At 42.1% G+C, this 12,651-nt stretch overlaps 1 protein-coding gene across 8 annotated transcripts in view; it reads left to right on the top strand.

Moving 5' to 3' along the window:
- Positions 1–12,651, top strand: part of map4k4 (mitogen-activated protein kinase kinase kinase kinase 4) — a 119,849-nt gene that overhangs the window by 40,054 nt on the left and 67,144 nt on the right. The window lies entirely within an intron of this gene.

Here is a 12,651-nt window from a genome sequence, read left to right as displayed (position 1 = left end):
AACAGTGTTCACCAACCTTTTCTGAGTCAAGATCACTTTTGAGTCAAAATGCAAGCCGAGATCTACCGCTCAGATTGTTTTTTTAACATGACTTAAAAAATGTAAGCCTGTGCAACATTAACCAATTTAAAACAGTACTGTAGCAGTGAGGTTTGTGCAGTAAGCTATGGCCCAATACATTATCAGCGCATATTGCTTGAATTGCCGTGCCAATTCATTGTTCTTCAGGTCGTTTAAAAATATATATATTTCAGAATTTGAGGTAGGCTATGTGATGGTAGAGCTGTTGTTGTATTACTTGTGAGGCACAGCTGAGTGAGCATACATTTAAATAATTCGCTTTTTATTTCAATTTTACTGGGCTGATGGTGCCTGCATCTGATGGTCAGTCTCAGTGGAGGGAGAACAGCAGACTGAGGGTCCGCCTCTCAACAGCCCTCCACTCTCCCTTTCCTCCACTGACACTGACCAAAAAGGGACTCTGTCTTCCAGCTGATGGCGAAACTCGAGTCGCACCGCATTATTTCTGCCTCATGCACAAATTCATGTTGTTACTCCTATGAACAGAGAAAGTGAAATATTCCTTGATATTAAAAAATACCCAACTGCAGTCTTGTTGTGGCGTTGAGTGGAAATGGGAAGAACGCACATTTTATGGCTTATAAAGGTGTTGAATACAAAGTTTTGACAGTGCTGAGTAAGAATTTAAGCATGAACTCACTCATAACAACAGCAGCTCTTTGCTCTATTTGTTGACAGTCTCTAGTCATTGTTTTAAACATTTTGAAATCTCATTTGTGTGTAGATTTCTTATACCTGCTACGTTACTGCAGACACAGTATTCTGAGGCATTCGATTGACCTGCGGGAAGCTTATAGTGCACACTTTGCTCTCAGGGCCCACCGGGAAGACAGAGTTTATACCTTCAGACACATGAAATGGTTCAGAATCGCAGCCTTTTGCCTAACTGGCACACAGAGCAGCTGAATCGTGTACACCTACCGCCAAACAGCCCAGAGGAATAAAAAAAAATAGAACACAAGGCTTTAATGTTGGGTTTTTTACATAAAGGTTTGGTGGTCGACTAGGAATGCCTTGGAGATCGACCAATCGATCCCGATAGATCGGTTGGTTCAATCTCGTGCTTTTCTGATATTTCTGCCCGGCTGCACGCACACAGCTTAGGGGGAATATTGCAGTATAGTAATAATACCTAAAAAAAAACTCAACCATATGCACATAATCCAAAAAGAAAGAAATTTAGAAATATCAGAACGAGACATGTCAGAGTCCGGAAAATAAATATACAGTACCAGTCAAAAGTTTGGACACACCTACTCATTCAAGGGTTTTCCTATATTTTTACTATTGTATACATTGTCAAAATAATAGTGAAGACATCAAACTATGAAATAACACATATGGAATCATGTAGTAACCAAAAAAGTATTAAACAAATCAAAATATACAGTGGGGCAAAAAAGTATTTAGTCAGCCACCAATTGTGCAAGTTCTCCCACTTAAAAAGATGAGAGGCCTGTAATTTTCATCATAGATACACTTCAACTATGACAGACAAAATGAGAAAAAAAATCCAGAAAATCACATTGTAGTATTTTTTATGAATTTATTTGCAAATTATGGTGGAAAATAAGTATTTGGTCAATAACAAAAGTTTATCTCAATACTTTGTTAAATACCCTTTGTTGGCAATGACAGAGGTCAAACGTTTTCTGTAAGTCTTCACAAGGTTTTCACACACTGTTGCTGGTATTTTGGCCCATTCCTCCATGCAGATCTCCTCTAGAGCAGTGATGTTTTGGGGCTGTTGCTGGGCAACACGGACTTTCAATTCCCTCCAAAGATTTTCTATGTTGTTGAGATCTAGAAACTGACTAGGCCACTCCAGGACCTTGAAATGCTTCTTACGAAGCCACTCCTTCGTTGCCCGGGCGGTGTGTTTGGGATCATTGTCATGCTGAAAGACCCAGCCATGTTTCATCTTCAATGCCCTTGCTGATGGAAGGAGGTTTTCACTCAAAATCTCACGATTCATTCTTTCCTTTACACGGATCAGTCATCCTGGTCCCTTTGCAGCAAAACAGCCCCAAAGCATGATGTTTCAACCCCCATGCTTCACAGTAGGTATGGTGTTCTATGGATGCAATTCAGTATTCTTTGTCCTCCAAACATGACGAGTTGAGTTTTTACCAAAAAGGTATATTTTGGTTTCATCTGACCATATGACATTCTCCCAATCTTCTTCTGGATCATCCAAATGCTCTCTAGCCAACTTCAGACGGGCCTGGACATGTACTGGCTTAGCAGGGGGACACGTCTGGCATTGCAGGATTTGAGTCCCTGGCGGCGTAGTGTGTTACTGATGGTAGGCTTTGTTACTTTGGTCCCAGCTCTCTGCAGGTCATTCACTAGGTCCCCCCGTGTGGTTCTGGGATTTTTGCTCACTGTTCTTGTGATCATTTTGACCCCACGGGGTGAGATCTTGCGTGGAGCCCCAGATCGAGGGAGATTATTAGTGGTCTTGAATGTCATCCATTTTGTAATAATTGCTCCCACGGTTGATTTCTTCAAACCAAGCTGCTTACCTATTGCAGATTCAGTCTTCCCAGCCTGGTGCAGGTCTACAATTTTGTTTCTGGTGTCCTTTGACAGCTCTTTGGTCTTGGCCATAGTGGAGTTTGTAGTGTGACTGTTTGAGGTTGTGGACAGGTGTCTTTTATACTGATAACAAGTTCAAACAGGTGCCATTAATACAGGTAACAAGTGGAGGACAGAGGAGCCTCTTAAAGAAGAAGTTACAGGTCTGTGAGAGCCAGAAATCTTGCTTGTTTGTAGGTGACCAAATACTTATTTTCCACCATAACTTGCAAATAAATAAATTAAAAATCCTACAATGTGATTTCCTGGATTTTTTTTCTCATTTTGTCTGTCATAGTTGAAGTGTACCTATGATGAAAATTACAGGCCTCTCTCATCTTTTTAAGTGGGAGAACTTGCACAATTGGTGGCTGACTAAATACTTTTTTGCCCCACTGTATTTAATATTTGAGACTCTTCAAAGTAGCCACCCTTTTCCTTGATGACAGCTTTGCACACTCTTGGCATTCTCTCAACCAGCTTCATGAGGTAGTCACCTGGAATGCATTTCAATTAACAGGTGTGCCTTGTTAAAAGTTAATATGGGGAATTTCTTTCCTTCTTAATGCATTTGAGCCAATCAGTTGTGTTGTGACAAGGTAGGGGGGAGGGGGTATACAGAAGATAGCCCTATTTGGTAAAAGACCAAGCCCATATTATGGCAAGAACATCTCAAATAAGCAAAGAGAAACTACAGTCCATCATTACTTTAAGACATGAAGGTCAGTCAATACAGAAAAGTGCAGTCGCAAAAACCATCAAGCGCTATGATGAAACCTGCTCTCATGAGGACCGCCACAGGATAGGAACACCCAGAGTTACCTCTGCAGCAGAGGATAAGTTCATTAGACTTACCAGACTCAGAAATTGCAGCCCAAATAAATGCTTCACAGAGTTCAAGTAACAGACACATCACAACATCAACTGTTCAGAGGAGACTGTGAATCAGGCCTTCGTGGTCAAATTCCTGCAAAGAAACCACTACTGAAGGACAACAATAATAATAAGAAGAGACTTGCTTGGGCCAAGAAACACGAGCAATGGACATTAGACCGGTGGAAATCTGTCCTTTGGTCTGATGAGCCAAATTTGAGATTTTTGGTTCCAACCACTGAGTCTTTGTGAGACGCAGGGTAGATAAACGGATGATATCCGCATGTGTGGTTCCCACAGTGAAGCATGTAGGAGGAGAAGGTGTGGAGATGCTTTGCTGGTGACACTGTCAGTGATTTTATTTAGAATTGAAGGCACACTTAACCAGCATGGCTACCACAGCATTCTGCAGTGATACGCCGTCCCATCTGGTTTACGCTTAGTGGGACTATCATTTGTTTAAAATGTCAGGAATTGTGAAAAACTTGAGTTTACTATAAATACAGTTGAAGTCGGAAGTTTACATACACCTTAGCCAAATACATTAAAACTCAGTCTTTCACAATTCCTGACATTTAATGCCAATAAAAATTCCCCGTTTTAGGCCAGTTAGGATCACCACTTTATTTTAAGATTGTGAAATGTCAGAATAATAGTAGAGGGAAGCTTTTATATCTTTCATCACATTCCCAGTGGGTCAGAAGTTTACATACACTCAATTAATATTTGGTACCATTGCCTTTAAATGGTTTACCTTTGGCCAAACGTTCCAGGTAGCCTTCCACAAGCTTCCCAAAATAAGTTGAGTGAATTTTGGTCCATTCCTCCTGACAGCTGATGTAACTGAGTCAGGTTTGTAGGCCTCCTTGCTCGCACATGTTTTTTCAGTTCTTCCCACAAATGTTCTATTGTATTGAGGTCAGGGCTTTGGGTTGTCCTTAAGCTATTTTGCCACAACTTTGGAAGTATGCTTGGGGTCATTGTCAATTTGGAAGACCCATTTGCGACCAAGCTTTAACTTCCTGACTGACGTCTTGAGATGTTGCTTCAATATTTCTACATAATTTTCCTACGTCATGATGCCATCTATTTTGTGAAGTGCACCAGTCCTTCCTGCAGCAAAGCACCCTCACAAAATTATGCTGCCACCCCCGTGCTTCATGATTGGGATTGTGTTCTTCAGCCTGCAAAGCCTTCCCCTTTTTCCTCCAAACATAACGATCGTCATTATGGCTAAATAGATATATTTTTGTTTCATCAGACCAGAGGAAATTTCTCCAAAAAGTATGATCTTTGTCCCCATGTGCAGTTACAAACCATAGTCTGGCTTTTTATGGCGGTTTTGGAGCAGTGGCTTCTTCCTTGCTGAGCAGCCTTTCAGGTTATGTCGATATAGCACTCATTTTACTTTTACGTTTTACTTATTCTTCGAGCATCTTCACAAGTTCCTTTGCTGTTGTTCTGGGATGGATTTGCACTTTTTGCACCAAATTACATTCATCTCTAGGAGACAGAATGTGTCTCCTTCCTGAGCGGTATGACGGCTGCATGGTCCCATGGTGTTTATACTTGCGTACCAGTTATACTTGCATACCGTTTGTACAGATGAACATGGTACATTCAGGCGTTTGGAAATTGCTCTCGAGGATGAACCAGACTTGTGGAGGTCTACAATTTTTTTTTTTTCTTGGCTGATTTCTTTTGATTTTCCCATGATGTCAAGCAAAGATGCACTGGGTTTATGTATGTATACATACATACATATGTATGTATACATACATAGACATACATATGTTTATGTCTCCATGTAAGAAAAGCAACCATACCATATGGTGGGCTAATTGATAGCACAAGTATCATGACATGCATTATTGGTTCGATCAATAAAGCCTTATTGTAGATGCAATAGCATGTTAACGCTGTGGGGCTAATAATGCTAGAGATTTACTTGCTGAGATAGAGTATAAGGCAGTCTTAGTAAGCTGCATGGACAGTTAGCTCTTAGTTTGTGTGGTGTGTGTGTGTGTGTGTGTGTTTATGCCTCCAGCTTTTGGGACAAGGGGTTCTTTATTGCAACCCTCTGGGCTTGGGGGATGGGACAACGGGTCCAGGTGCATGCACCCCTAAAGGAGTCTAGGTTTTTGGTCACTCGAGGACTCCATTCAATTCCAAGTCCAGGGCATAGGTTTGGTTAAGTTTAAGTTTTTAAACAATCCTAATGTGACTTGGATTAAAGGATAAGCACCTAGACTGGTGCAAGAAATATGGTAAAAGGAAACTCTCTTTCCCATGTTTACACCAATCCAATGATTTTTTAACTTTAGTAGTAGATGTAAGAAGAATCAAGTACCTCAAACAATCAAGATTTTCTGGTTTATCTTGAAGAAGACTGTGTTCCATAGAGGTGGTCATTCGGTATGCCAAGCCTGATGTCAAGCTTAATATTCTCTCCACGAACACTCAGGATGCAGGGGAAGAAACCAGATCCAGTGCCACAACTTTGGATAAACAGCCATCCTTGCCTTGCAGAACTGGAGCGGTGACTCTGTAAACATACCCCCCCCTTTACATTTTCCAGGTATTTCCACAGCTCACATGGGGCACTTAATGCCCTGCCAGGTTGAGCCCCTTGCTGGACAGTGACCTCAGACACAATCTTCGATGTGATTAAGCTATATTTCTGAAGAACTGGTCGAGATGCTTGCTGGATTCAACGTGCTGGCATCTTGCTGGTGTCCTGCTGCTCCACTGCTGTCCTCTCTAATTTGCTGAAGAACTGTGTTTGAGATGCTTGCTGTATTCAACGTGCTGGCATCTTGCTGGTGTCCTGCTGCTCCACTGCTGTCCTCTCTAATTTGCTGAAGAACTGGTCGAGATGCTTGCTGGATTCAACGTGCTGGCATCTTGCTGGTGTCCTGCTGCTCCACTGCTGTCCTCTCTAATTTGCTGAAGAACTGGTCGAGATGCTTGCTGGATTCAACATGCTGGCATCTTGCTGGTGTCCTGCTGCTCCACAGCTGTACTCTCTGATTTGCTGAAGAACTGGTCGAGATGCTTGCTGGATTCAACGTGCTGGCATCTTGCTGGTGTCCTGCTGCTCCACTGCTGTCCTCTCTAATTTGCTGAAGTACAAAATACTCTGCTTCCCTCATCAGTGGCTCCATCTCTGTTGAGACAGACTTGGGTCCATCAGGCAAGCTGCTGCAGGGTTTGGATGGAAGTTGGCTGCCAGATGATTCAGTATGCATGCAAAGCACTCAAACAGTGACTTCAGGAGGACCTGTGCCAACTGTTTTACAACAGTAGTTGACTGCAAGTGTGCCTCAAGGTTGAGAAGGCAAGGCACCGCAACTGGCTGTCAGTTTGAAGTTGGTCGGTGTGGATTGCTAACGACTCCAGCAACTTCACAAGCTGCTCTAGCTTGTCCCAGTCACACTCTGTGCTCGCCCTCAGATTTTCTTCCCTATTAGCTACTGATACCAAGTGATACTGATGCACTTGCTAGACATATTTGAAACACCGGCATCTACTGGCAGCATTTACCTGCCAGATTCAGAAGCTCAAAAACCCCATTAGGAAAAAAAAGCTTAACACCATTACATTTTTTGTTTAGAATAAATAAACTAAAACTAAACATAATTTATGATCTATTTATTTTTATTTTTTATGTTTGCATTGCTTATTGATATACACAGACAAATATTAATGTATACGTGTTCGAGAGCCTTCACGTGTGTGTGTGTGTGTGTGTGTGTGTGTGTGTGTGTGTGTGTGTGTGTGTGTGTGTGTGTGTGTGCTGGTCCAGGATGACTATACTCCCCTGGTATTTCCTGAGGGAAGTGGCTCTCTGGGCTATGTCTAATCTTGCTTTCATCTTCCTCAGGCACGAGATGCTGAACGACACACTTCCAATGCTCTAATACTTTTTCAACTTTGAACTCTTTTTCAGTTTTCTAGTTTGGTGTGTTCTGTACTTGATAGCACTGCTTTTGTGTTCTGTTGCGTTCTTTGTTTGTATTGATTTCCTCCTATTCTGTGTTTCTTGTGTGTTTCTTGTAGTTCCACTCCAATCCTAATGGGCACGTTCTGTTGGCTACTACATAAACAACAGACTGACACATTAATGCTACTTGTCATCACCATTACTGATATCATTGCATCCATGACTTTTAACATCACTATCGTCGTCATCAGTAGCCGCACTGTCATCATTGCCAATATGACTACACTTATTTTCCATTTGTTCACCTTAACTGTCCCTTTCCTCTACTCTGGTGAAGACACACTGCTGCCCCCCTCTCTACTGCTCACAGTCAGAACAAACACCCCTCCCATCCCCCATCTCTGCCTCCCGTCAAACACAACAATAGAAATCAAAAATAGTCTCACAGAACACTCAGGTCCTCCTCTCACAGCATCTGTACTAACTAGTCCCAGTTTGTCCTGGACTGTCACGATTATTTACTGCATATCAGCATAATTCATGTTCCTCTATTTGTTGCTATTTGTAGAACAAGAGGTGAGGTAAGATAGTTGGGGATGGGGGTTGGGTTTTGGTTTGGGAGGTTGACCAGACAGGAAGCCAAATTGTGCTCTGGTCCTTTAATGAGGACTCCAGATGAACCCCCTGTGTGCTGGGGTCAGAGGGCAGAGGTCAGATTCTCATAAGTATTATCTTATGAACTGGTCCCCATAGTCCTAGAAGGCTTCATTACCACATCTCCTTCCCTTGGTGATTACTGATAGGTGAAGGGGTAAGAAGGCTGAAGGAAAAGAGACCTTCGAGACTGTTATGGAGGAAGTCACTCCAAAATGATCTGCTTGTGGTCAAAGATGCAGGTCTTCCACAGTCAACTGAGACGTTGGATTTTTTTTTTGTCTCTAATGTCAGAAGCCAGTGTTTCCCCGATTATTAATTTAGCAGCGGCTGGTAAGTAGAAAACAGTGCAAGATTTTGGCAGTTAAGCCCATCCCTTTAAGATCAGAGTGACAAGTTACAACCTATATCTTTAGCAAACAGAGTGAGCAGTGGTGCGAATGAGAGCCAGGATTGCACAACCACTGTGTGTTCCTTATCATCTCCCTACAGTGCAGTGGCTTGAATCAGTTATATTTTCGATGTTGTCAACATAATTTTGCCACCACTGCTGAAAACAATCCTGGGGGAAACACTGCAGAAGCCCATCTGTTATATTTGATTTTATATACTTACTATATTTGACTGTGACTAGATGCAGATGGGGAAGTGAATACTCACACGGCTGGGGTATTATTGTCCTTTGTGTGTGTGCGCCCGCCTGTTTGTGTGTGCACCTGTGTGTGTTAGGCAGATAGAGGGCAGACACAAGGCTGTGTGTCTGTGGAGTAGAGGAACCTGAGCAGATGATGTCATAGGGGAGTGGGCCTCCTGTGATTGGTCTGGGTGCTGCCGATATCACCTCTCTCACCTTGGAGAGACACACACACACACACACACACACACACACACACACATACTCCTAAACACACACACAAACACACACACTCCTACACACACACAAACACATACACACTTCCACAAACGCATACATGCAAGCACATACACAGCTCTGAGAGTAAAATGGTTGGGTGCCAATCACTTGTGGGTTATTTAACTTCAAAGAGGTCTGAAACAAACCTCATGATGGAGGGATGGAGTAAAAGAGAGTGAATGAGAGACAACTCATTGAGACAAGCCAAAGGCTGACACTGACATCATGACAGGTAGTGATGAATTCTGATCTATACCAACCCTCCTTGCCATATGAACCGAGTCACCCTCAGGCCGTGTGTGTGTGTGTGTGTGTGTGTGTGTGTGTGTGTGTGTGTGTGAATCTGAATAACCGCTATGATCCGCAGAAATACTTGGCCCTCAGCCTCTTTCTTTCTTTGCTCCCTCTTATTCCCCATCTCCCTCTATCTCCTTCTTCTCCCACGCCACCTCTGCACGCCCACGTCTCTCTCACACACTCATGTATTTGAAATTGCTAAAAAGGGAGAAAATGTGTTCTACAAATTCTCAAAGTGAGGAAATAAGTCTAGACTGATTAGGCAATAAGCACTGGATATTTATTGTGTGTGTTTTCATGCACATACTGTGAGTGTGTGCTTCATCTGTTGTACGTGTGTGTGTGTCTGAGTGTATGGTGTTTGCCCAGAGTGAACGGGCCCAGTGGTCAACCTCTATCAGGTTCCATTAAACGGCAGCATCCATCTTCTTCCAGCATGTGTGGCCATTACACCAGCTCTGCTGAGTCATCCATTACCCCTTGACATACACACAGGTGTGTGTCCATTACAGTCCCCAGAAAGCAACACAGCACGCTGTTAAGAGTGATAGAAGTCATTGATAGAAGTGATAGAAGAGAGTGATAGAAGCCATTTACTGGTCTTCAGCCAACCCTTCTCACACTGTGATTTAGTGATGCACCGATATGACAGTTTTGGCCGATACCGATATCCGATATTTTCCTTGCCAAAAAACAAAACAATACCGAGAACCAATATTTACTATTTTAGCGGCCTTTTAAGCATTCTAGTACAGTTAAATAATTAACACACACACATGGAAGCAGCTGTCTAAGGCACTGCATCTCAGTACAAGAGGCGTCACTACAGTCCCTGGTTCAAATCCAGGCTGTATCACATCCAGCCGTGATTGGGAGTCCCATAGGGCTGCGCACAATTGGCCCAGCATTGTCCGGGTTTGGCCGGGGTAGGCCGTCATTGTTAAAGAAGTATTTGTTCTTAACTGACTTTCCTAGTTAAATAAAGGTTACACACACACACACACACTGACTAAAGTTATTTTGTTGGCATTTACGTATGTCCCATTACCAGTAAAACACAATAAAAACCTATTTCTTTCACTTACTTGTTGTGCTGTTTCGTTGTTAATTTGTTCAGTCATTTCATTCTCAACCAGGATTTCTATGGAACACCGTTTGGGTCTTTGCATGTCAAAAAAGATACACGTCAATAACACTATTTGACGTGTTAAATAAGCTTATTGACCAATCAGGACCTGAATATGACTGCATGTTCCATAATAATTTAATGCGTTCATACATTTTTTACGTAGTTATTACAAATTGATTACAATATCACTTGTACTTCATGTCACAACGATTCATCGATGCGTATGCTATGGTGCTGGTAAAGTTGTCTCGCGCACCTACAGTGCTGGTCATAATAAAAGCTAGCTAGCTCATGGGAGCAAACAATGTTCTTCCCCAAAAACATAGCAAAACGACATCTGTTTCAGTAGCAATAGTTAGCTAGCTAACTATATAGCTAGGTGTCAACGTCTAAAATAACCCTCATTTATAAGACAGTTCTTATTTGATTAATGGTGGTCGGGCCCATCTATGTGAAGCTAGCCACAATAAGGATTAGCCACAACAGTGGACTTTGCGGTTAGCCTTCAAAACAAAAGTATGTCATTGACAGCTATACAAATAGTAGAATTATGCCATAGTTTAATAGATCATGATAAATGAGGTTGGAATGTTATATAAAATCAACAATAGGCAATCATTTGTTAATTTGACATCTGTTGAAATCACACTGGATGTATTATACTTTACAATTGCATTGGGGGCATACGTATTTCACTGTACATCCTTACCTATGGATTGTGGATCAATGATATGGGGTATGAGTCTACACCCAGAGAACATTAGCATCGTAGCTCTTATTGCGGGTCTCTGAAACAACTGTGAATTGAGCCACATTTATTGTCAACCTATGTGTATTGAACACTATCCAGAGAAAAAACAATGCCGCGTGGATGTTTTGGAGTCTGATAACTCTTGAGTAGACTGTTACTCCATTTCATTGATCTCCAATCCTTAGGTAAAGCTGTACAGTACAATATGAATGTCAATACACACAATAGGCTGACTGGGGAGGTGATTTCACACAGTCCCAGTCCCGCGAAAAGAGCTACAATGCTAATATTTGCGTAAACTCTTCACAGTTGTGTTCTGTGGGTGTCACCGAGTAGACTGATACCCCATTTCATTGCTTCACATTTCAACCTTGTTTAACATTATCTCGTCTAAATATGGCATGAGTCCACCAATTGTAACCTTCTGCATCACTTTCAAGGAGGTACTTTTTATTTTGAAGGCAAACCGCAAATTCCACTATTGTGCCTAATCCTTATTGTGTCTAGCTTCACAACACATAACCTGGTCAGGTCGAGCCTCACTAGCCAGATGAAGCTAGCTGGCTGCTTATAACGTTAGTTTTGGGCAACGTTTCAGTAGCTGGCTGCTATTTATTTTCATGAACTGAAGTTCAATTTCAATAGGCGAACAAGTGTCTACCTTGCTAATACTTACTCACAAGGATTCCTAAATCATTGCTAAGAATAGTGAAAATGACTGCAGTTTCTACTGTTTTCAGGCTGGTTGTATTGGTGCTCTAGGTACCAAGCTAAAGCTAGCTAGCTACCCCAGAAGTTGCGGTCAAACAAATAATGCTTTATTACCAACATTCGTGGCCGATGTTTGCTTGTTTGCAGACTTTTTTGTTCAGCTTTGACAGTGCTACTGATCATCTGAACAACATCTTGGTAACGTTAGTGTGTACCGGTGCTCGACCAGTCGCAAAGCCAACATCACCCACGACAGAGAACGGTTGATTGTCAAGGGCAATGAATTCCATTATCTTGGCGTTAATGGATTTCGCCTTTGAGTTGTCTCGATTTAAATTTTCTTACTCTTTCAAATGACTGCTCGACTTGTTGACTGCTCGATCCACACAGCAGACATTGTGGGCTAGGTTAGGAATGCTGTGTTGCAAGTGCAGTGCAACATTTTAAGTGGCGTCATTACGTCATGTACCTACGTTATATAGGTTTGCACGTCAGTTTTGACATTGGTTTTGCACATCAGCGTTAAACTAGACTTCTGGCCGATACCAATGTTGGCATTTTTAGCTAATATCGGCCGATTCCGATATGTTCACCGATATATTGTGCATCCCTAACTGTGATGGTTTCATCAAGGTAATAACATTGCTGTTAGATGACCATTCTGCATTATTGTTGAAAGACCATTTCAAGGCATGAACATCATATGAATAGTATAGGAATTA

Source organism: Oncorhynchus nerka, linkage group LG3 (assembly GCF_034236695.1).
Source record: "Oncorhynchus nerka isolate Pitt River linkage group LG3, Oner_Uvic_2.0, whole genome shotgun sequence".
NCBI classification, from domain to species: Eukaryota; Metazoa; Chordata; class Actinopteri; order Salmoniformes; family Salmonidae; genus Oncorhynchus; species Oncorhynchus nerka.
Note: the sequence above shows the minus strand (reverse complement) of the source record. Positions and strands in the feature narration are given on the sequence as shown.